Here is a 21500-nt window from a genome sequence, read left to right as displayed (position 1 = left end):
CCTTCCAAACCTACAATTTTGAAGATAAAAGAAAACGAAAAACGCCATTCCGTGGTAAATGGCCATATCTATCAGATCACCAAATTGGGATCCGATTGGATCATTATTATAGCCAGAATGAAGAAATTCATTTGCAGTGCGTAAACCCACCCCGTCCCGCAGCTTATATATGTTTTTTTTGTGTGCGGGCGCTGCCTCTGCCACGAGTCTGCAGTGTGTGAGTCTAGGAAAGGGGGGCGAGTTAAAGAAGCGTGTTGGTGGGAGAAGTGTTGTAGATGTAGATGACAGTTGAAGAAAATATTTAAAATTTGACAAAACACTGCTAGTGCCGGTTATAAAAGTTGTGACCCGTAAAAACCGTCTCACACGTTCCTTTTCGTTTTAAAAAATTTTTTTTTAAATACATTTTTACAATGTATGCGTTTAAATTGCATATAATTGAATGTAAATAGCTACATACATATTTAAAAAAAACTGTCAGACCCTAGAGAAAGTTTTTTAATCTGGTTGGGATGTTTTTTTTTAAAGGAATATTTTGAATATAACGTTTTTTTCCAAACCTTTTGATTGCTTTACTTGTTATTTTTCTAGTGGTTGAATCTTCCTGACGATTCAAACGGACATACAATTTGCTAAGTTCATGTAATATTGAGTACATACAAATACAGATACAGCCAAACATAAATGTATGTATGTACATATGCACATGTTCTGCATACCACCCACAACTTTGTGTCCTAAGTCATTTGTTTTAACCGAACATATTCGAAGGAGCTACGAAAATTCCAACAGTCCCCGGTGCCCTACAAGATTTTCATCATTATTGTCAGTGCGTGTGTGTGTGTGTGTGTGTGTGTACTACGAAGGAGACGAGAAGTAAAATACAATAAGAATAAATAGCAAGAGAACAGAAAAAAACTGGGAAAAAGTACCATATAAGCGAAATTAAACGGCAAAATAGTTGGCACCGCAGGCGCGCAGGCATTTAACGAGCAGGCAGGCCTCTCCCGCTCCCTGGATCAGGTGTATCTGTGTGTGTGTGTATCTCTCTCTGCTCTTGCGCATGTGCGAATGTGTGTGTGTTTGTACGGAGACGAGAACTATGGAGAAGACTTTGCCTCGGCGCTTAGAATGCGTTAAGAATGGCAAATAGGATTTCCACCAGCAGAGGGAGAGGCATAAGCAGCAGGCACCAAGCACCAGGCAGTGCGAGCAACAGAGAGAGCCCACAGCTGGGGAGAGCGACACAGCTAGAACGCTACACTGCACTATGGGGCATTTGACCACTTTTCCTGGCCGAAACTCATTTGTCAAAAGTAAAAAAAGTAATATTTTTTTAACAGATATACATAGGAATAACTTCAGTCCGTAATGTTACGTACCCACAAAAATTAACAGTGCCCGCCACTGTTAAGATAACAGCTGTTAAAGTCAGCTGTTTGCTACGAACGATAGAAAGTTATCGAAAAACTGATTTTGTTCATGAAGTTTAAAGTGCAAAAATTGATAAATTTACCAATTTAAGTTAATTTTTTACAATATCCTCGATTCAGGCAGGTATTAAAAAGGTGTTTGTGAGTTTGAAATTAAAAAATTTACCCCATAATATTTTTAATGGCTAGTTTCTTAACAAGTCCATATTTGTGACGAAAATTTGTCTTTGAATATACTTACAAAGTGTTCGGTTCCCGCCGGAAGCATTAAACTGCATAGATATTGTGGAGAATTCAATTCTTAATCCAATTTATGTTATTTTTTCTTGCGCTTTTCTGCGTCTTCGCAGATATTTGAATCTTCGTAACATAACCTAAAGTTTGGATTTTCGGAGTTGTTAGCAATGTTAAACTGAGTGAAGAAGAAAATTGCAGAAGAAGATGCCGATTTGCATTGAATTTAATTGTTAATACCTGTCACTAGCCTTGATAACGATACGGGTTATTTGTAGACCCTTTGAAGAACTTTTTTTTACAGTTTGTTGATAAAATTGAACATTTTTACGAAAACTTGAAACAAATCGAAAAAACTGTGCAGATTGGCTAAATTCGTGCTCAATTGTACAATTCTAATAACGTTGAGACATTTCCAGTATTCTGCACTGCCGTGCAGTGCTATTGTGTCCCACATTCAACAACTCAAAGAAAAGAAGCTACTTGCAGTATACAAGGGAGTCAATGTAAAAACCCGATTATCTTCTACTTTTCCATTTTTAAAAATCCGGGCACAACTTTTTAAGTAAAATATGACATTGCTTTACATATTCCCATCATTTTTTGTTTGATTCAATTTAAAAATATAATAAAAATTCGATTTTACCCTGAAGAAAATGCGGTGGCACGCCCATTTTTTCAACAAACCTTCCTTTCACTATTATAGACTTAAATCAGAAAACTAAATCAAAAATTTGGTTTCGTTTGGAAGTTATTAATTAATGCCACAAAAAGTGGTCAAATGCCCCATAGTGCACTGCTCTGACGCGTACAGGTGTGATGGAAACGGATAACTAACGTTATTTCACACACACACACTCACAGGCCGCGGCAAGTGATGTAAGCGACGGCGAATTCAGCGCGTCGAATTGAGCAGCGCACACCTGTGGGACGCGCAAACACACGAACAAGCGAACGGAGAGGGACACAAACACATACAGATGCAAAGAGTACCCGATATGCGCACACAGATGTACCTTTTGCGGCGACGTAACAAATTTACAGCTAACTTTTTACTTGTGTGAGAGTGAGAGAGGCAGTAAAGAAACGAAGGTAAAAACGAAGCCGCAGCCGAAGTTGCAGGCGAAGCCGAAGCCGTTACCAAGAGCACGGCTCAGAGAGCAAACGATCGGGAGAGATTGGCAGAAAAAGAGTCAGAGTGGCGAGAGGTGAGAGAAAGAGAGAGGCAAAAACCTGTTGTTGGCTTTGGCTTTGACTGTGACTTTGCCGTTGAGGCAGCACGCAGCAATGTTAATGTCGTGACGCTGACTCTGGCAGAGGTAGCAGCAGCAGCAGCAGCAACAGCAGCAGCAGCAACAGCAGCAGCAAAGTGTTGGCTTCTTCTTGGCTGGAGCCTCCTGAAGAGCCTCATCTTCTTCTTCGTCTTCTGTTCCTGCGCCAACTTCACTCTCACTCGAAAATGCCGCTCACCATCCAAAATGCAAGTGTTTTGCCACTTCTTTGCCTTGGTTTTCCTTGGTTCTCGGTCCCTGGCTGAACAGGCCCAACACCCAACGACTCCCATAAAATTTGATTATCTTTTGGGAAATCAAAGCTATCATGTAGAAGTGCTACGAACACTTACACCTAATAAAAACTACACCAGATGACTCATATGTAGAAAGATGTCCATGAACTACTCTTTCTTGACTGAATAGCTCAATTTCTTCTTTCTTTCTTGCTTTTGTGTTTGCTTAGGTTGTCCTTATTGTAGTCAAATAATTTATTTTCGGTCAAGTCTGCTTGTTGGGCTAAAAAAATGTTATCGGAACTGATAAATACATATGTACATACACACATACATATGTATGTATGTATTATGTATTAGCTCTCCGGCATGTGTATGTATGTACAATTTGAGCTACATATTAATTTTATTTTAATTTCTAAAAAATTTAAGAAATTTAAGCGTATGCTTTTACAATGGATTGTGTATTAAATTCTGCATTAGCTTAAAAACTGAAGGTTTCTCATAGTTGTGATACCCTTCAATGTTCCTTTTTATTACATTTCTCCTTCTATCTCCATTCTCTATTCTATTCTCTTCTATTTTTACCAAGCTTAGGGTACGATTCCTTAAAATAGCCGCACAATATTCAAATTTTCAGTAATATTTTATAAACCATAAATCCCAAGAACCAACAGCTATAAACGTACAACAAAACTATACCATTTTCTTTGATGGTGCTTGTACGGGTTCTTTATGATATTTTTGTAGCGAAAAGCCAGCCATCGAATCCGTGCAGTTGTTGCTCTTGCCATCGTACTTGAGCAGTTCTTGGCCCAGACCTAGGCTTCCAAAACCGAAACGAACATAGACTTGCGTTACTACCAATACCTTGACTTTGGCTCTGCCTTTTTTGCGGTTGGGTGGGGCTGTCAAGGGAGTGGTGTGGGGTGGTTGTGTCTCTGTGTCTGTGTGTGTGTCTCAAAGAAGAGAACTTTTTCTCGTTTTTACTGTCTGGATCGTCTGCGCTTGCTCCTCCTGCTTGGTGTTGGGTAATTGCTGTGTTTAAGAATGTGTTCCTTTGGGCCGGGTTATGTTGGGCCTCAATGCGCATGCATTCAACTCTGTCTCTCTCTCTCTCTCTCTCTCTTTCTTTTCTCTTTCTCTCTCTCTGTGGTATAACTCTCTATTTCTCTCTTTTCCGGGCTGTGTTCTTTCAGTTGTTGTTTTCTTTACATTTTATCTTTATTTGCTCAATTGTCGTCATCGACATCGGCGACTCGCTAAAATAATGCTTCAAGTGAAGTAAGCACAGAGAGAGAGAGAGAGAGAGACCGGGAGAGAGAGCATGGAGTGGCGCAGAAAAAAATAAGAGGAGAAGCAGGAGGATGATGATGATGGAAGAGCGGCAGGGAATACCTGTTTTACCTGTTTGTATACCTACTAACGTACTAACACTGTTATAGCGGATTCAACGCGCACCGCACACGCCTGACAACAACAGCAACAGAAACAGAAATTGAAGACGCGGCCAAAGCGGAGGCAGCAGATGAAGTAGAAGAGGCACCACCATCCTCAACAGCAGCAGCAGGAGAGGATGATGATGAAGAAGGAGGAGAAACTGCAGCACCACCAGCAGAAGAAGTTCTTGCAGTACAAATCCCAACGCCCAAACCTCATACACACGGAGAGAGAGTGACAGCGAGAGAGATAGAGAGGGGGCAGAGGTAGAATCAGAGGCTCCAGTCTATCGTTGGGTTCTTTGTATACCCTTCCCATTGTGAGTTCGCAACGGTTCGCGAAACGGCTTGACATTTTCCATTATGGAAACTATTTGTAGTGTATTCAATGATGCGGTCTTCAGGCCTGTTATTCCTTTATTCTTTCCTTTGGCCGAATGCCAATCTGAGTCCGAACCAGTCGACCCTCCTGCCGCTCCACCACCCCCTCGTGCTTTTCTCCTTCCTTCACTTCTTTCATTCGCTTCTTCTCCTGTTCTTTTGCATTATTAAACTTCATGATGATCATCTTGGGCCTGGACTTTGGTTACACCTTTGCCATTATTTTTGCAGACTCCAAGCTCGCCTCCACACTCCTCCTCCCCTCCAGCTTCGCCTGGTCTTGTCTTGCCTTGCCTTTTGCCGTTGTTTATTTGTTGTTTCCTTTTGTGCCGTTTTATTAACGCTTCACTTTTTTTCCCCCTGTGTCCACGTTCTTGCCTGACGCCAGGAATCTTGCTCTTCTTGGCCTAACCGATGTCTATTTCTGGCCGGGATCAGGAAGGAGGAGTAACAGAGGGAGGAGAAGCAACAGTAGGAGGCGGAGGACTTGGGACGAGGATGTTAATGTGGAGAGTAAATCCGGTGATGGAGCGAGGCATGAGAAGGGGCCTGTTTGTCGGTGTTGTGTTGGGGGTCACTGGGAGACGGCTAATTTATGTTGGAAATGCAAAAAATTGAAAATATGCAACGGAGATCTGGACGTGAGGAGCAATCAGAAGCAGAGCGCTTCAGGAGGACAGGACAGTGAAGTAAAAAAAGGGCGTTTAGGCAGATATTCGAATCGATAAATTGAGGAAGATGCTCCTTTAAAAGAAGTTGAGAAAGATATAGAAGAATAAAAAAGGGTTTGCCAGAGATACATATAAAAGATATTTCTCCTGTGAAATATAAAAGAATCAACAAAGGAGAAAAAGTGCAGAGAAGAAATGAAAAGGAAAGTCAGACACTCAGAGGGTTCGTGTAAATTCACAGTCTGAATATCCCAAAATTCGAGGGTAAGTAATCTCTCGACTTGGCATAGAATCTTACCCTGTGTGGAGGTGGAAGTCCATCAGACTTCCATTTGACTTTCAGTTGAACTTGAAGCATTTTCGCAGTTTTTCATTGTACACTTCTTTGGTTCAAGTTGTGGAGTCAACTAGAGTGCGCTTACGAGTACGAGAATATAAAAACTGAAACGTAACACAAAATCAACTTTAACTTAGAAATTATGATTGTCATCATCAGGGCTGTTGACACCCTTATGCTGCTGTTGCTGCTTCTTCTTTATGGTATGCGATATATGTACATATATACTCGTACATGGAGTAAAAAAACTTAATTAAAATGGTTTGCAAGGTCGAAATTAGTTGCTAACGTGGCCATCAGGCAAGCACGAACGGGCAACAGCCCAACAACAAACACAAATGTCAGAAAATTACTTTATTCATAATTCAGTTAAAAGGCGCCCAGCACCCCGTACCAAGCCCAGTCCTTCCCGTTCCCCCGTGTCCCAATGGTCGCATTGAAGCGTCAAGCGCACGTTTTTCAACTAATTTTCAAAAAGAAGACAACCTGATTGAAATATTAATGAGATTGTTTCAGAATGAGAGATATCTGTCAGCTCAGATTTGGCTATATGTTATGTATTTTTATTTTCAACTACATAGTATATGTAGATATGGTAAACATCATGTACTTTGCACACAAACCCTCTTCATTTTTGCTTGGAAAGCAAAGACTTAGGAAACAAACTAAATTTTAAATGAAGACTTTTGAAAATAAGCTAAGAGAATCTACTTTTGTGTACAATATTAAATCGATTCGTAGTCAAACTTTAATTCCAAAAATGTTCAATAAATCTTTTTAGAGTTAAGCAAATGATTGATTGCTTAACGATTCTTAAAAGAAATATCTTACATTTTTGACCGCCAAATAAATCTTTCTGCCTATCAGTGAGTCTCTGCAACATCCACTGAATCTTAGCAACATTTGCATAATATAAAAACTTTTCGTTTTCCTGCGAAAGGATTTGTTTGTATTTTATTTTTTTCTGCTGCTCGGCAGGTTTCCTCCTCTCGCTAAACATTAACCGCACGAAAGACAAAAGATTGTGGGACAAGAACGTTGTTGGTTTCTCAGTTTATAATTTGGGCTGGGCGTATTTTTAGTTAAGACCACAACTCTCACCCTCCCAGACACACTGGCCAGAGGGGCGTGTCAGCAGGGCAAAACCCTTGGCTGAGCGCTGAGCACTAATCCGTTGGGATCCGAGGCGATGGGTTGGAATATACACATACATATTTTGTGCACTCAGCGGGTATTCTGGAGTTATACAATAGTGCGGCAAAGTGATGATAATCCGAGAGGCTCGGAAACCACACAACAAGTGCAAGTGACGACAAATTTAACAATATCACCAACAAAAGTAACGATTGCATTGCTTGGCTTTGAGCTGCAGGCAATACAAAAAATAAGTAAAATGCTCCAAAGACAAAGGCAGACACCAACAAAAGGCATCAAGTGCTATCCAATTGTTGAGTGCACAGCAACAGCAACGTCAACTTTAGCAGCAGCTACCAAACTAAAAAATGCATTAGCCATCAGCAAAAAAACCTTAAACAACTGTTACACCAACCAAACCACACACACACAAAAAGTGCCACAAGAACTGCAACATTCAAAGCCACAACTCCAACAACAATTACACCAGCAGCAGCAACATCGGATTAACCATTAAACTTCAAATTCAAATTCAAGTTCATGATGAATTTATCACGTGCAAGAGTCGAAGTCGAAGTCACTGTTGTACCTCATGGAGTCTCTCTGCGACTCCAACGTTTGGCGCTTTTTTTGTTTGTTTGTTGTGTGTGTGCTTCTTTTGTTGTTGTTGGATCTGTACTTGTCTGTACTTTTTGTTGTAGTTGCGCCGAACACGACAAGAGCCCAAGTAAAGCAACAACAACATGCTGAGTGCCTTCGGTACCTTGTGGCAATAAGTGGCTTGAAACTGTTGTTGTTGGTCGCTACACTTTTGGCCATATGAATTATTAGCACAACGAGGTCTGCGAGTATATTTACTATCTGTTGAAAATCGCTTTTTTTTTAAACAAATTTTCGTTTAACCTTAAGGGTTCTGACCGAAATTGTCTTTCATAGAAATGTACATGTGTAGGTATAAAAATGTTGATCAAGAATCGATGAATTGTACTTGTTTGAGTACCAAAAATTGTTCCAATTAAAAAGGCAAAATAAATCAGTTATTGAATGAGAGAAAAAACAATTAACTAATCCAGAAAGAAACTCTTTTTAAATACTTTCTAAAAACCTTAATCTAAGCTTTAGTTTGGAAAAAGTTAGACACTTAGACTAGACCAATATCTTTCAGATAAAATGCATATGAACTTCCTTCTGGTCGGGTGATGGTAGCTCATTCTCACGGTTTCTCTGGCTGAGCTTTTTGTGCCTTTTATTTTTCCGCCTGCGTTGGCATGGGGCGGGTATTTGGGTGTCTACACGAGACACAAGCACACACACACAACGACACTGAGCTATACTTAGACTTAGAAATGAAGGCACACAAATACCCACTGGTGGTACACCGGGAAGCAACCTGACTTGTCTGTCTGTCGGTGTTGCTTATATTTATTTATTTTATTTATTTATTTTTACCTTCATAATGCTCTTTTTTCTGTACGAGTTTTTTTTGTGGCTATTTACCTCAGTTGAACATTTTTTGCGCTTAGTTTCGTGGCAAGTGGTTGGTTGGCTTTACTGTGGTTGCTTTTGTTGTTGCTGTTGTCATTACTGTAGTTCGTCTGTGGTGTTTTTGTTTGGATGTGGTTTGGTTTCTTTGGAACACTGCCATGCTCTGCCCTGCCTGCCCTGCCTTCCCTGCCCCGTTTGTCTGTCTGATGGAGTTGTTTCTTTTCGCTTTACATCATAATTCTTGTTGGACATTTCCCACTCTCTTTCTCAACCTTTTTTTCTGATGTAACTCTTGCCATACTGTCCCGTTTCATTGGTAGCAATTATGCAACGATCAGGTGGCACTTCCAGAATTATTTACTTGCCCACTTACCGCTCCTCCTGCACCACAACCACCACAATCCACCGCCACCTCTACCTCCACCTCCTCCTCCTCCTCCTCCTCCTCCTCCATTACCCTGTCATAACTTCTGTTTTGGCTTGTCTCAAGGTGATTCGAAATTAACATTGACTTTGCGTTCATTACAAGAGCGATGTCGTTGCTATTGCTGATCCAAATCGAATCTACGTGAAGCAATAGCAATTTGGATAATTGAATTCGTTTATATAAGTTTTTTTCTTTTTCCATTTTTGCATGTGCTGGTAGTTTGTTTTGTAACTTAACTTGTTGCTTAATTGTGGCAGGCGACCGTAAATTTGAATAATCGTTTGTTTCCTGTCCGCTTCCTGTTTGCTGTTGGACAGACAGTCTGTAGTTGCTTAGAGAGTGTAAGAGAGGTAGAAGTCTCCAGCTGGATTCTAGATACCGAAATGATCGATCATGGTATAGAATGGTTACCCAAGTATCCTTGGCATGGGTTCCTGCGTCACTTTTCTGCATAACTGAAGATCTCTTTGGATAGCCCCCACCCACCCTCTTCGTTTTGTATTATGACACGACCGAACACCTTAAGTCAACATCCATGTCGAGCGACATTTAATAGGGCTAATGCGCCATAATCATGCTGTTGTAATAAGAGAGACGTCAACACGCCGCACCGCAGGGAACTTGATTGATAAAAAAACCAACAAAAAAAAAGCCCCAAAACTGAACCCAAAACCTAAACCAAAACTGAAACTGAAAGAAAGCAACTCCCGATCAAGTTGAGGGGGATGGGAACTAAACCGATATACATATAAGATACTAGCATAAGATGCTCTGACTATCTGCCACAATGCTCTACACCGAAGAAAAGTCAACTGCAGTTTAGCATATCAATGGTGGGGCCCATCGATGATAAATGCGTTCGCTTCGTTTGCCAACCCAACAAGCAACAATCTCCCTCTTTCCGTCAATGAATGCTTTTGGGCCCGGGCCCGGGCTCAGCGGCAGGCTCCAGCGACCCGAAGACCTAAGCTCCAAAGCAATACAAACAAACAGATCGAACGAATGGGGAGACCCAATGAATGCTAATGCTAATTTACTGGACAAGCTCCACTTTACGCTTTTTGAGTGAGTGAGTTTTTCGGGTATGAAAGGCCTCGCGAGTGGTCAATGAATTCCAAAAAGGAATAAATAGAAATGTTCATAGAAATGCTTCTATGGGCGGAGTGGGCAGGCGTGGCTGGGCAATTAAATGTGGACTTTTCTTCATTCTTCTCGGATGTCTCGTGTGTGTCACTCGTCGTGGTGAATGTTCTTAGCTGAGGAGTGGTGGACTTCTTGATAGCGCTACAGCTGCAGCTTCAGCTTCAGCTTCAGCTGACATTCAGCATTTATACAAATTCGATGTGATAGACTTTCAGTTTGAGGATGTTGGGGAGACTCTTTGATACGAAGCTGATGTCTGGAATCAAAATCATGCTCATATTAAAGGCAAAAAGACCTCTTCCAAGTGTAGGGTGCATCAAGAAAGTACCGTTCGATGGATCATAGCAGCAGAAGCCGTCATCGCTGATCCATAAACTATCAAATATCACATCTAAAATGTATATTATGCACTCCACACACCAAATTCCACCTTGATGATGATGCTGATGACGCTCAGAATGAGGAAAAATGGTGAAGTCTTAGATGGAGATGCAGATGGAACAGGAGAGCCCATAAATTTATGCTAAAATTTAAATTTTCTTTTAAGTAGACTGAGGAATCAGTAGAGAGGTCATTCCGATTGGTGTGGCGGTGACAAAATGCCACATAAATATTAAACACACACCAAACCGATAGTCGAATGTCACTCTTATTAAAAAGAAAATGGTCCACGAAAATGGAAATGAGTAGGAACAAAGCGTAGCCCAAAATGAAAGAAAGAACTTCCGAAAATGCTGTCCCTAGATAATGGCAGCCAGTAGAATGGGATTTAGTGGGAAGCGGGAAGTTTCAGCAGGATTCAAGTATGAAACGAGAAGGGACGTGTAAGACGCTTCTTACGCGTCACAACTTTTATACCCGGCACTAGTACTACAGCTGCACCTTAGCGGTTATTTGTCAAGTTTTACATTTTTTCTTCATCTGTTCTCTACATCAACAACACTACTCACGCCAACACGCTTCTTTAGCGCGCCACCCTCCCCTAGAGCCACACACTGCAGAGTCAGGGCAGAGACGCGGCAGAGGCAGAGGTAGAGACGTGTCTGCGCAAAGCAAGGTGTGGATGAGAGAATGTGAAAAAAACAAATATAAGCTGCGGGACGGGGTGGGTTTAGCCGCTGCAAATAAATTTCTTCTATATTCTGGCTATAATAATGATCCAATCAGATCCCAATTTGGGATCTGGTAGATATGGCCATTAAATGGCCATACTCTGGTAGATATTCCCTACGGAATGGCGTTTTTAGTTTTCTTTTATCTTCAAAACTGTTTGGGTTTGGGAGGTTTTCGCACTTTTGAGTGGCCGGAAGGGGCGGGCTAATTTTGGAAATACACTGGTTTCAGTGTGAGCATACAGGAGTCTGGAGCCAAAATTTTGTGGCTCTAGCTCTTATAGGCGGACGGACGGACGGACGGACGGACGGACAGACAGACGTGGCTCTATCGACTCGTCTATTGATGCTGAACAAGAATATATATACTTTATGGGATCGGAAACGTTTCCTTCTGTGCTTTACATACAACCGTTATGCTCACAAATACAATATAAATAATTTAATATACATATATATAAAAATTTGAATGTTTTTCCACCAAAAAGTGTCACAATTAAAACCTCCCGTCTCTGAATACAAATCCAATGTAATCCCCGGCATTATTAAATTCGTACAAAAAACCATTAACCATTCCATATCTGAGATTCTGCAGAACGGTCAGCTAATCGGATTTCCCAGCGTAATTTCTGACAGACGATTGTTTGCCCACTCGCCGCGCCGTTCCCCCCCTCTCGTTTGGTTAAGCTTATACTTTGTCGCTATTTTGTACTTCTTAACGCCTCGAGCAACAGAAACAGCAATAGCAAAAGCAGCAGCAACAATAATAGCATTAACATTAGCATTAGCATTGGGCCGCTTGTCATGAGGCAGAGAGTCGTCTTGGCCAGGGCAGAGACAGGGGCAGGGCCGAACAGATCAGGGAGCTGACAAGTGTAATGGACACGCTTGGTTCCCATCCACATCACGATGAACTTGAAGTTTCGCCATTCGCTTGATTGAGTTGTTCTGGCCATCCTATGCCATGCGATGCCCTCTCGCATGCCCGGTCGGTTTGCCGGTCGCTCGCCGGTCGGTCAGCTGGCATGGCTCAGCAGATCGGACTAGCTGTACTTTATATATAACGATTTGACCATGGGAACTTACTGCCACTTTATCATCATCATCAACATCAGCATCATCATTGGCGTCGTCATTGTCATCGTCCTCGACATTGCGAGCAAAATGACAGACAGCATCAAGTTAATTGGCCAGGATATATTCCCTGTAAGAGCATCGAAATATAACACATGGATATAGGAGATATTTTCCACTACTTCCTCTCTTAATGCAACCAAGAGATGATGAAAATCCCTATCGCTGTTAGAATTTATCATCGAATTCGTTGCTTTAACTGCAGGGTATTCATAGTTCGTTGACGCTTTGTCTCTTCTGATTTACCATTGTTGCCTGCACTGCTTGGACAGTGACGTAATCCCAGTGGCAAAGTGGAACTACAACAACAACAGCCACAACATCAAGTAAGTACAGTACTGCATTCTTTTTTTTTTGTACATTTTTCTGTACTTTTTTTCGTGCTTTTGCTTGCCACTCGTACACGACGTACTCTAGTACTGGTTCTTCTACAGCACTGTGACTCTGAGAGGTTTTTCAGAGTTTTTCTGAGCTGTGTGTGTGTTTGTCGCGGTCGTGGTCGTCGGCCCAGACAAATGACTTCCGTTGCGGCTGGCTACGCTCTCATCATAAACTAAAGAGACAGAGTCAAGAGAATTAGGAACATTTTGGTTTGATTCTGTTACGTCTTACACATACACAAACACACACACACGGGGTATGCATAATAAAAAAATATATATATAAAATAAAATTCAAAGTTTTTTGTTTGCTGGTGTTTTTTTGGTACTGGTGCACCTGTTCTAGCACCTTGTCGCCTTATCGTGGAGTTTCCACTTTCTGGGGACTTTAATGACACTCGTCCAGCCATTTTGATTGGTTCTTCAAAACTCTACGTTTTTTTTCTACTTTTAGTTGCATTTTGTTTTATTGATTTATGCAGATTTATTTTGGGGGTCTTTGGTCAGGTATTGTTGGATTTGATGTGAAAAGTTTGGGGCTTTGGCTTTGGCTTTGGCTTGGGCTTCCCAAATCGTTGTCGATGCTCATTAAACTGCGATTTAACCTTATTACAGCTACTTTGGTTCCTCTAAAAAACTAAAAAACTAAAACCCTTAAACTATAAAAATCACATTTCAAATAAGTAATGGTGCGAGCGTCTTAAGAGTGTTTGTTTGTGTCATTGTTGACGTTGATGATTTTCATTCAAAGTTTTCACTTCCTCCAGAGGAAATCCATTCATCCAGATTTGATTGATTTGCGCAAAAGCATAAATTTGGGGAAATATAAAGTTTGGGAAAATGGTGGAGACTTATGGGAATTGCAAAGAAGCCCAACTGCCATGTGTTGTATATTTAAAAACAAATTAAAGAACAAATTCTTGAACAGATTTATCTTACTTATTTAATAGAATTTTTTTTAAAGGAATTCCCATTTAGATTTAGATTTAGAAAACTAAAATTTCGATGTGGCGGCTCCCTTAGCTCTTCTGGTGCATAGCTATCTGTTTAATAAAGATCAACAGAGCTGCAGCTGAGTAATTTGCATAGTATTACTCAAACGAATGCAGACAAGACAGTCGAGTCAGTCGGGAATGGTCCTCCCACCACTTTCCAGGGAATGGAAATATGTTTGAATATGTTTAGCCAATTAGCTACATCGTGTTGTGTGTTGTGTGCGTTGAGAACGAGCTGTTCACGGTGCTCAGACTGATGATAAACCAACTCAGAGATTAGTTGTAGCCATTAAAAATATATTCTGTTCTTGCTGGATGGCAATAAATGTCCCAACAAAATGAAGCATGCCTAATGAATGAAGTCAGTTGCTCTGCGGATTGGGAGCGCGAGTGGGGGAGTTGGGATTTGGTTTAGTTTGGTTTTGGGGTTGGGGTTGGAGTTGGAGTTGGGTCTCTGCCCCTAGGGATGCAACATGTGCACTGCCCGAGATATGCCGTTTGTTTGGGCTTGGCTTGGGTTAAATTTCTTCGTTGTGTTTGTTCAGGGGGATCTCCTTGTGCTTCAGTTAGCTGATCAGCGTCTGCTTCAGTTGGTGTTGCGTTCATGTTGGCTGTTGGTTGGTGGTTGCTGCCTGTCTGTCCATCAAACGGCACCGTCACCGTCACCGGCAATTAGATGAATTGCTACCATTGCAGAAAGTGGTCACAAACTCTGCGAGTGTAGCAGAATAAGTATTATTGCTTTGGCTTACATAAAAGGCCATAAATTAGTCACTTAACCGCTGCCGCTGCTGTTGTTGCGTCTGCTGTAGCATTGCTGTTGCTCCTGTTTGATATAAGTATGGCCAGAAATGGCATATGGCCGAATGCCAATACAGTTCTGGCCAACTATTCTGGCCAATCTAGCAATTCTTTAACAATTCAACAATCTATCACTGCCACTCAAAATGCTTTCTATCTTTTGTTTCTTCCCCCCTCTTCACCTCTCCTATTTTTTGTTGCTGTTCCAGCCAAGTCTCTAATGATCTCTCTAGCGCGTTTGCTCTAATTGACTGACAGTCGGACTTATAGAGACAGGGGGGAGAGACAGCGAAGGAGATGAGATGGCGAGAGCCAAAGGCAGAGCCAGAGCTAAAGCCAGTGTCAGTGCCAGCGTCAGATCTTAAGTCTCATTTCCTTTGGATCTTTTGCAATTTCTGCAACAATTAGTTCAACGATCGTTTTTGGTTTTGCCTGCAATTAGTTAGTTATTCGCGTGCTATGCTATGCCATGTCATGCTCCCCCCTCCCACTCGTGGATGCATTCATCATGGTGCTACAACAATTTTCTTGCTAATTTTTTGTTATATTTAAATCTATGATGAGTTATGATTGTTAACGTCTGGAATGTTCTGGTGGCCACTTTCTTGATTTTGCCTGGGCGATCCCCTGCCTCAACACAGACTTGTACTGATCTATTTATAGCCCCTGTGCTTCTTTCAACGATTGCTGTGATATATAATTTAGAAAAATTTTAAATTTGTGAACAAATTATTGTTATTTTGATGTCTGCATTCATTCACAAAACTGGCGACTGAGAGCGCCCCGAAACAAATGATTAAGTTGAAAACATTTTTCGCTTCTTCGATTTTAAGCAGCTTAAATGACTCCTCCGCGTGTGTGTGTGTTTGTGTGTATGTGTGTGTGTGTGTGTGTGTGTGTGTATGTGCCCCAAAAGAGCACCAAAAAAATACACACGACTCGTGTCCCCCCCATCAAACAGGCATTCGTAACATTATTGATGAGCTACAAACGATAAACCACTAAAAATCGAACACTCAAACTGATATTAAAACGAGAAGGGACGTGTGAGACGCTTCTTACGCGTCACAACTTTATACCCACTACCCCACTAAGTACTACAGACTGGCTGCAGAGGCAGAGGCCGCTGACTGCACGAAGCAGACTGTGAAAGAGAATGTGGAAAAAACAACAAAAGCTGCGGGACAGGGTGGGTTTAGCCACTGCAAATTGATTTCTTCATTATGGCTATAATAATGATCCAATCGGATCTCAATTTGGTGATCAGATATATATGGTCATTCCCTACGGAATGGCGTTTTAGGTTTTCTTTTATCTTCAAAATTGTAGGTTTGGGAGGTTTTCGCCCTTTTGCGGGGGCGGAAGGGGGTATGGCTCATTTTTGAAATACACGGTAACAGCGTGAGCATACGTAGTATGGATGCAAAATTTGTTGGCTCTAGCTCTTATAGTCTCTGAGTACTAGGCGCTCATCAGGACGAACTGACGGACAGACGGACGGACAGACAGGCATGGCTCAATCGACTCGGCTATTGATGCTGATCAAGAATATATATACTTTATGGGGTCGGAAACATTTCATTCTGTGTTTTACATACTTTTTGCACAAATACAATATACCCTATTTACTCTTCGAGTACCGGGTATAATTAAAATATACATTTCGGCATGTCCAAGGAATCATTCAACATTTGGTGTGTGTTTGACTTTGTTTTTTATGACACGCTGTGGTTGAGTTCCCATCAATAATACAGTTTTTGTTTCTAAAAATAATTTACATAGCTGCAAATCAGTCAGCATATCATCAAATTCCTGAATCGAGCTCGTTATGTTTATGATGTGTACAATTTAGTGCAGTTTCGAATGTTTCCAGAAAATCTTTGTGGCTGTCGTTTCTCCACAAACTTTACACATTTTATGGACAAAAAATATATAAATAAAAGTTCTACATAAATAACCCGGTGAAAGCTCTCGACACGAGAAATGCTAAGGTCTAAGGCTCTGTTATGTTCTCTCAATAGTAGCTCAAAAACTAAAGTCCACCAAACCGAATCTCAGAGCAAATTGGCTTTTTTGACGGTTTTTTTTTTTTTGTTTCATTGCCTGCAGATTTTTGCAGTTCATTGGACTGAGTCGAAGCTTTAAGTTGCCCGAGTTTGCTGACTAAGTGAATGAGTCGCTCTGGCACTGGCTGTTCGCTGATCTGGTATTATTCATGTGGCTGTGGTTGTTGTGGGGCCGACCTTAGCAGCGCATTGTGAAGAAAGAAATGCGGCACAGTCCACGCCGAGAAGCGGTTAAAAAAACAAGACGAAAAACTTAACTTATAAGAGATAAATTAGCGCGATTTCCGAGATATTTTGCTCTGACTTGGCGTGGCTTACACGCAACAAGATTAGCAGTCATAGCAACACACCAATAGCGCCCAAAAACTTCAGGAACATAAGCTGCAATGGCAACATCAAACATAGAAAACGAAAATCATCAAAAATTACCACACAAAATTCTACAAAAATGCGTCCGGAAATACAGGATCTATCAGTGGGGGAAGAACTTTTGTCTCATTCCGGGTCCGATTAAGAGAATCAATAACTATACTAATAGTTACAACCCCAACAACCACCACATAAGCAGCCACAAAAACTTCAACAAAAAGCTGAAAGTCATAATGACTGATAGTTTAAATGGTGGTCAGAAATAGTTTGGCTCTCGAGAAGCAAAAGAAGAAAAAAACGAGGAGGGACGTGTGAGACACTTCTTACGCTTCCCAACTTATATATCTGGTACTCAGAAGTACATCTGAACCTTAGTGCTTATGTTCAAATTTTACTTTATCATTATTGTTGAAAAAAATGGTTTCTATACAACATTTTTTGCACTTTGAAGTTATATAAAGTAGGTTAAGATGTCTCCTATCTGAGAGAAGTGTCCTTACTCTTACAACTTTGGCGGCTCTCAATAATTTAGGCAATTTTTCGAAAAAATTTTCCGAGCTTTTTGATATTTTATGCTTTCAATAGATATAATAATCGGTAGATTAAGTCGTTTGTAAACAGACAGTTACAAAATATTAGTTGTTTTGGGTCGTCGAAAGTACTTTAGGAAAGAAAAAAGCCAAAGGATCAAAACTTCAACTCCAAAAGAAGAAAGCTATCCTTATGTGAGGAAAATAGTAGGTTCCTCATATAAAATGATTCGTATTGCTTTAAAACATGTATCCAACAAGATACTCGTGAAAGAATTGGCGCAATATCCACATTTCGTTTGAAAATTCTGGTTCCTTAGAGCAAGAGGACCCCTTTAAAGCCGGCCACAGAGCTTAAAATAGATCTTAAAAAATTTTCAAATATAAGCAAAGATAGATTTAGCTTAAAAGAATATAAATTAAGTTTTCGAAGTCTGAGAAAAAATCTAGCTTAGCAAAGACACCATGGGGCAAAGTAAATACAATGTAGACAAAACACTAGAGCTGGCACAAATATATATGGATATAGATCCTGTGATCCGGGGAAATCCAAATTTTTTTTTTTATATAGAAACTTTAGGTGTTATGTAAAACGACTACCAAATGAAAAACACAACCCTTTGACACATATTTATATCTAATAATCATGCTGAGACAAGAATCATGGTATGTGCATGCCCTTAGGATTATGGAGGTGGTAAAGTACCCGTGCTGGAATCGATGATGAATCAACATGGCTATGTTATTATAAAATAAAACAATAATGCTGCCTTTTATGCAATACATAATGCCGTTAGTTGTGTCTTTTCATCAGGGAAATGACCCAAAACACACCAGATAGAGAGCTCTATGGGGTTTTAAAACAGTGACTTTTATGCAATGTTTTCTCTTGCTCAGTCCCCAGATATGAACCATACGGAAAATCTTTGGGTAACAGTTAAGGAATATGTTTCTAATAAGAAATCAAAGATAAACTGAATCCCCCAGGAAAGGCGCAAAAATAGGGTTACATTTTATGACAAGACTCTCAGCCTTCTTGTTTGCTGCCAAAAGCTTTAAAACAAATTATTATCCTTTAAATACAATTAAAGTAAACTATAGTAATGAAAAATGTGGGCAATTTCTTATCAATTTGAAGTTTTTTGAGCTTTTATAAAATTTGTGCTATTTTTGTTGCCGCCCAAATACTGGAATAATTCCTTTTCCTTTCAAATATTTCCAACTAAAGCCATCAAAGCATACCGTTTCTCTCGGATAAGTTGAATTAAGCCTCAAAGTCGATATACTAGTTTTATAAACCTTTTTTAGAACCATTGTATCTTCAAAATTGTGGATACAGCAGGTTTTCGCCCTTTGCCGGGACGGAAGGAAGCGGGGCTACATTTTGAAATACACTTGTAACAGTGTGAGCATACAGCAGCCTGAATGCAAAGTTTGGTGGCTCTAGCTTCTATAGTCTCTGAGATCCAGGTGCTAAACAAGACTGACGGACAGACTGACAGACGGACGGGCAGATAGACATAGCTATATCGACTCGGCTATTGATGCTGATCAAGAATATTTATACTTTATGGGGTCGGAAACGTTTCGTTCTCTGCGTTACATAAATCCGCTTTCCCGACAAATACAATATAGCTATTTACTCTTCGAGTACCAGGTATAAAAAGCATTTGTTATCCGTATCCGTAGTACAAGTATCTTCGTATCTTTGCATGCTCCTATCTGTGTTTATTAGTGTGTATTCGTGTGTGTTTGTGTCAATTTAAAAACAAACATTTATTTTAATTCGTTTTTGATTGCAAAATTCCTCCTCAATTACAACGCTAATCAAAATGTGAAGCATATTTGATGGCCATCGTTTTGCCTCGCTACGTTAAATGGCCAACTAGCCAAAGTAGTCAAATCACTTGATTGCAACTCAAATAAATTGTTAATTATAAGTGTACAAACAAACATATTCATATTTTTCCTCCTTGGACTTCCTGGCTAGCCTTGGTTCTTTCTGTTTTTTTGGGTGTTTCGTGTTGATTGGCTTCTAAATCGTTTTGGAGTGTATTTTGATCAGATGATTGCAATGCAGATAAGGAAACATTTTCGTGTTAAATGTATCTAAAATACTTGAGATGTTAGCTGCCACATAAGCAGATTGAAAAGATTTTTAAGACCGAGAGGCTCTGCCCATTGGTGGTATTCCGACAGAAAATGACAAAACAAATATTCATTTGAAAAGTGTAAAGGAATTGGTTAACTTGTTCTTTCTCTGCCAGTTAAAATATTTAAGTTTTTGTGCTGGTTGCGGCACGATTACCAATCAATAAACTTTTCCCCTTTATTTTGAGATCTAATATATCAAATTAAAATCGGATTATCGCCCACTGCACTATGGGTAAAAAGTAATTAATTAATTAATTAATTTTTTTTAATTTAATTTTTTTTGGGTTAAATATTTGAATGCGATTTAAATTTTCTGATTCCTAAATATCAAGATAGAATTTTGAGGATTTTTACGGAGTACCATTCATTTTTTGCGCGTTTTCAAAGTCGGCTGATTTTGAGATGCTTTGACTTGTGAAAAGGTGCGGGAAACATTGAGCAACTTGCAGCTTTAATTGTAGCTTGACTTCAAAGTTTAAATAAAAGTAAAAATATGGAAATAATAGGTCGAGATATTTCAATTCATTGCCAATACAGGTTTTTTGATATCGATGTGAAGTTTTTTAATTGTCCAATGTTTTGTTCGTCCATTGCAAGTGTGTTCTGTGGAATATTACTTTTGCACAGCACACCACTGCACAGAGGATCAAGTTAAATGTTATTAACCAATTATTACAGAATCATGTGGTGCCCGTTTCTGCCCATTATCGGAAAATTTTAAATTTTGCAGATGCTTATGAGAATACTCATGCAGCGCTGCTGGAAGTCTGGAGGTCCAACAACAATTGTGAACCAGACGCAATAAAATGATGTAATTTAAAGAGTATTGACAAATACTGACTAACTTATATGAAACTATTACAGTTCAAACGAAAATTATCCAATTTATTGCTTAGTTAAACAAGTACTAAGCGAAATGCAATGGCACGTTAGAGCGATTCCAATCAAATTACTTTTAACCAATCAGTCAATCAAATATATATTTTTAAAGCTCTAAAATGTGTTAAAGGACCTTTTATCATGATTAATCTTTTGAATACCTTTTTTTATAATAAATACGACGTTGATTGGTTCCAGTTCGTGTGGGGCGGGAGGTAGGCGGGGTCCAAACGTCTAAATTTATTTCCGAAATTCTACTTTAGTCTAACGAAAACCCATAGTGCACTGGCAGCTTGTCATTTCCTATGAAAATGTTTCTATACGTATGTATGTATGCACGCTTCGCTTATCTTGCTGCCATGATCGCCCAAAGGCAATTAGAACTTTCGGCTATACAGATTGAATAATTGTTGCGGTCGAGGCTTTGTCTCATTGGATGATATTTATTTTCATTTTCAGTTGGATTTCGGCTCAGTTTCGGTTTCGTGCGAGTTGTTTAAGTCGTTTGAGTTGGACTGGACGTGAGGCAACCGAAACCGTAACGCGGCACGCACAACAAACGGCAACTCCAAGACAAATTGTAGGCTCAACTATATTCATTTGTGTATTTTTTTTGTTGATCTTTTTTTTTGTAGTTAGAGCGGCTTAGAAAATAATGAAGCGAACCGATTGTATGGCCGAAAATGTCTGATGCCTGTCAGACCTTGGCCTTGGCGTCGGTTATTGGCAGCCATAAACTAAAAAAAATTAAGCGAAACGTATCTCAAAGAGCGAATACATTGTACACGTATACCTCCTGCAAATTGCGTAAAGACCTTTTTAATTGCCCCCCCCCCCCCCCCCCCCCCCCCCCCCCCCACAACAAAAAAAAAAAAAAAAAAAAAAAAAA

Source organism: Drosophila guanche, unplaced genomic scaffold (genome assembly GCF_900245975.1).
Source record: "Drosophila guanche unplaced genomic scaffold, DGUA_6, whole genome shotgun sequence".
Lineage (NCBI taxonomy): Eukaryota > Metazoa > Arthropoda > Insecta > Diptera > Drosophilidae > Drosophila > Drosophila guanche.
Note: the sequence above shows the minus strand (reverse complement) of the source record.